Source organism: Berghia stephanieae, chromosome 7, assembly GCF_034508935.2.
Source record: "Berghia stephanieae isolate SIO BIC M18660-M18661 chromosome 7, UCSD_Bste_1.3, whole genome shotgun sequence".
NCBI classification, from domain to species: Eukaryota; Metazoa; Mollusca; class Gastropoda; order Nudibranchia; family Aeolidiidae; genus Berghia; species Berghia stephanieae.
In genome coordinates, this window is record NC_088366.1 from 45,423,506 (window position 1) to 45,428,505 (window position 5,000).

At 36.3% G+C, this 5,000-nt stretch overlaps 1 long non-coding RNA gene across 1 annotated transcript in view; it reads right to left on the bottom strand.

Moving 5' to 3' along the window:
- Positions 1-671: 671 nt before the first annotated feature.
- The window catches only part of LOC144976242 (uncharacterized), an 18,444-nt gene continuing 14,115 nt past the window's right edge, over positions 672-5,000 (bottom strand). The window contains exons 5-6 of the long non-coding RNA XR_013646076.1: positions 2,621-2,717; positions 672-791 (exon numbers count right to left, since the gene is read on the bottom strand). This is a non-coding gene — a long non-coding RNA (uncharacterized LOC144976242). The remainder of the gene's footprint in view (positions 792-2,620; positions 2,718-5,000) is intronic.

Genomic DNA, 5,000 nt, shown 5'->3' on the forward strand with positions numbered 1-5,000 from the left:
AGACTGGATTCCATCCCAGGTGTAGTTAAGTCTTTTTTCTCACCCCCCCCCCCCCCCCCCCCCCAATAATATCCATTGTCCACCCCCACCGGTCGCCTGGCTTAATTGGTTAGCCAGTTCTCTTAGATGTAGCAAAACGTACTCTGCTATAGAAAGTTTGGTGTCCTATCCCAAAGGCAAAAAGTTATTATTATCCTCGGGGTGCCAGATGCCACTCTTGTTGTGTCTTTTATCTTTCTATAATAAATCTATTATCCTTTTATTGGTTTTGCCCTGACCCTAGTCGTAGTTCTTACCCGAGAGGGAAAGTCAAACCTGTACTCTGGAAAGACATGTGTTGAAAAATCTGGCCAGAAAACTTGTCCTTCAGATATCGATCGATTTAATTGACTCTCAAACCGTAGACTAAAGAAGACCTCTCAAGGTTCCAGTTATGATAGTTCTTGCCAAGATGACGGTCATTTAAATTAATCGATATTTGAAGGACGAGTTTTCTTGCCAATTTTTTTAATACATGTCTTTTCAGAGTACGGCAGTTAACTGGTTAAACCAATCAGTCACGTGTATTCCGTTATATATTTTTCAAGATTTCCCATGAATGATATATCATTGTACTCTCATTGACACGGGATAAAAATTGGATGAAGAAATAACAACGATTACTCTGGATATTTGCGTTTTAGATTATTCGGTTTATTTTAGTTTTAAGCAATGGTATTGATGGCAAAGTAATGAATAATCATTAGTTGTAGATTTTCACTTTATCGACGATCAACCGTTGATATTTTGTGCTGTGAAAGAGAATGAGATAAATGTGGATGATGCTTAATGATCCCATAAACATGTACATTTATACAATACTATTTATATGATTTAGACGTTAAAGGAAAATAATTACTAAGACAAATAAAATAATTACGTTGGAAGTTTTGTATTCGATCTGGCGGAACAGATGATGACGTGAAAAACAGAGTTGAAAAATATGGGCAATGCTTCATTGCAACATCCACGCATATTAACATCAGGATAGTCAAATCAAAATTATTTTTTTATTAATTAATTAAAGAGCTTTTATATAGCGCAATATCCACTAAATGTGCTCAAAGCGCTTTACAAAGGGTCACAGCAACATTTAACATGTTGGACGGGACATGACGCCTGTTAGGCGATATTACAATTTTTCGGACAAAGACAACGCTGTTAACGACCATGTACTCATTTTACACATGAGTACGGTGAGAGAATGTGAGTAAAGAGCCTTTTCCAAGGACTCAACTATGTGCCGAACGCGAGGCTCGAACCCAGGACCTTTCGATCCGAAAGCGAGTGTCATACCACTAGACCACATAGCCGCACAAAAGTGTAATAGGTTTTTATAATCGCTGTGAAACCTGGATTGTGACAAAACTATGACAAATAGAGTTCAAGTTTTTGTCGTGTAATCAAGCAAGGCGAGAGGTGTCGAAGTTGGAATTTTATTGGACTGGACACATCTTTAGAAATCAGCCGGCATCACATGCGTCCAAATAGGCTCTAAATTAGAACCTCAGGGGCAAATTATTTTGAGAGTCGATCGACAGAGGGGTGAGAGGGAAATAATTTTGATTTACAAATATCTTATATATATATATATATATATATATATATATATATATATATATATATATATATATATATATATATATATATAATCTCATTTATCATTCTTAAAAGGAACTATTCTTCAAGGGTCTATCTCAAGAAAAGACGGAAATAACCCGGTAACCTCATTGAGCAAGACGGGTCATTCATTTTTCTAAAGGAAAAAGCTAAATGCTAATAGCAGTGATCGAACCTGGATCTCCCAGGTAAGGGCATTCTCCACTCAGCCATCTGGTAATGGTCTCAATTGAGGAATATAACCCAGAACCGGATATACTGAAAAAGTACCAGTGCGGCACTATGTCGCAACAGACACTTAGAGGAAAAAGTTCTCTTTATATAGACACGGCACGGAGGATGCAGAAATACACGAATAAAAGCGGATATCAATTTGTTGTTTTTATTTATATGCATCTATATCGATAGTCATATATGCAAATTATTATAGTCAAGAATTATTCGACAAGGCTGTGGTTAAGAATCAAGAGCAAATAGATGTAAGAAATGGAGAGAGTAGGGAATTATATCAACAAAATTGCAAACCTGACAGCATTGCACACTGTTCTTTCCATCGTACATATGCCCTATCAAACATATGAATGATATATATGTGGCTGAAAGCTGACCTGATGAATTATCTATATTCCTTCGTGGAATACTTAGGCGATGATATCTTATGATGCGGTGGCGGATGGGGATAATCACTCCTCCCCCTGCCCACATAACAGCGAAGAAGAGGCTGCTCCATCAAATGACAGTTAGATTCAAAACTCAAATCCCTTTAAAGTACATTTTCAATATATTTCCAAAAACAAAATTCTTTGCTAGAAAGAAAATTGGAACAATCCAAAGTAGTTATAGAAAGAAGAAGAGACAACAAACAAAGTTAACTGAGTTTTATCCTAAATTCGATTCAAAACACCCTGGGCTTTTGATTCAGTCAGGAATAATTCATCATAACGCAAATTGAAGGACTTACCAGTCTACACTGATTGACTTGACAGACAAAATTTAAAGTACTGGACTGTATAGGTTTTGAAATCCCAAAAGACAGTGGCGTTGACGTTTCTCATAACCTGAAAAAAATCGAGAAAGGAAATGAGATTAATATTATTGTAAAAAAACATCTTTTCAACATGCTTCATCTATTCGTCCTTCTCATATTATTTTATTGATAACTCAATTCAAATATTTATTCATTTCATGATGATGATGATGATGGTGGTGGTGGTGGTGGTGTTGATAACGATGCTAGTGGTGATAATATAATAATATAATAATAAATAATAATAATAATAATAATAATATAATAATAATAATAATAATATATAATGATAATAACAATAATAATAATAATAATAATAATAAATAATAATAATAATAATAATAATAATAATAATAATAATATAATAATAATAATAATATAATAATAATAATAATAATAATAATAATATAATAATAATAATAATAATAATAATAATAATAATAATAATAATAATAATAATAATAATAATAAATTAATAATAATAATAATAATAATAATAATAATAATAATAATAATAATAATAATAATAATAATATAATAATAATAATAATAGAGAGGCTGTTTATAATTGTGGTTTTTGCTTGCATCTGGTCCTGGGTGTGGGACAAAAGAGCCAGATCATCTGCAAAATCCAGATCATCCAACTGTGTCCAGGGGGTCCACTGTATCCCATTTCTTCTCCCTTTGGAGGTTTCCTTCATTAGCCAATCAATGGCAAGGATGAACAGGAATGGTAAGAGCAAGCATCCCTGCTTGACACCAGTCTTAATTTCAAAGCTGTCAGTAATCTGATCTTCATGTACAACCCTGCAACTTGATCCTTCATACATTTCCTTAATGAGGTTTACTATCTTTTCAGGGAGTCCATAATGTGCCAGAATTTTCCACAATGTTGCTCTGTCAATACTGTCGAAAGCCTTCTCGTAATCCAGAAAGTTGACAATAAGAGGAGAGTTCCATTCTTTAGACTGTTCCACTATGACTCGCAGAGAGGCAATCTGGTCAGTGGTTGAACGGTTTTTTAGAAAACCTGCCTGTTCGTCCCGCAGTTTAGCATCTGTTGCATTCTTAATTCTCTCTAAAATAATACGGTTGAAAACCTTTCCTGGGATAGAAAAAAGAGTGATGCCTCGATAATTATTACAATTACTGAGGTACCCTTTCTTTGGAAGCTTGATAAGATGTCCTTCCTTCCAATCCTTTGGGAATATCCCGTCATTCCAGATTCTTACAAATAGTGGATGCAGGGCCTCAGCATTTCTTTCCGCATCAACTTTTAGAGCCTCCGGTGGAATCTGGTCTGGTCCAGCAGCTTTCCCCCTTTTCATCTTGTTAATGGCACCCACAATCTCTGCTATCGATAGTGGATCACAGCTAATTGGTAGCTTATTCCTTGCAGGCAAATTTCTGGCTGGTTGCCTGGTGGTGGTCTGTTCAGAAGGCAGTTGAAATGTTCCCTCCATCGTTCAGATTGAGCCTCTTTTCCAAAAATAATTTTCCCATCTTTGTCTTTGACTGGTATCTCTGGTTTCCCATATTTTCCAGCAAGTGTCTTGGTAGTTTGATAAAGGATCCTCATGTGTCCTCCTGTCGCTGCTGCTTCTGCTTTCTCTGCAAGTCTGTTCATGAATGCTTCCTTGTCTTTCTTCACAGATCATTTGACTTTCTTAGCTACGGCTCGATACTGCTCTTGTGCATCCAGTCTTGAAGCCCTTGTTCGGCTTGCATTCACTTGTTCCTTCCTTGTTCTCCTCTTTTCAATAAGGTCCAAGGTGGTTGGACTTATCCATTCTTTATGTTCCGATTTCTTTACCCCCCATACCTCGTGGAAAGTTGTTATGTAGACTTCTTTGATCTTTGCCCAATGTGACTCTACATCTATGTCCTCCTCGAGCTCAGTAAGAGGTTGGAATCTATTACTCAATTGTTGTTTGAATTCCTCCTTCTTTTCCCCATCAAGTGCATTCACCTCGAATTTTCTTCTTGTATATGATCTGGTCCCATGTTTTGTGAGTCGGAGCTTAAGCTTTGCCAATAGCAGGTGGTGGTCTGATCCAACGTCTGCCCCTCTCCATACTGTCACATCTTCCAATGAACGTCTGAATCTTTGAGAGATACAAAAATGATAAATCTGATTCTCTGTCACACCATCTGGTGAGACCCAAGTTGCTTTGTGGATCCTCTTATGGGGGAACACTGATCCTCCAATCACCAAACTGTTGAATGCACAGAAATGTGCAAATCTCTCACCATTATCGTTCATTCCTCCCATGCCATGACGTCCCACGATACCTTCATAACCTACGTTATCCTG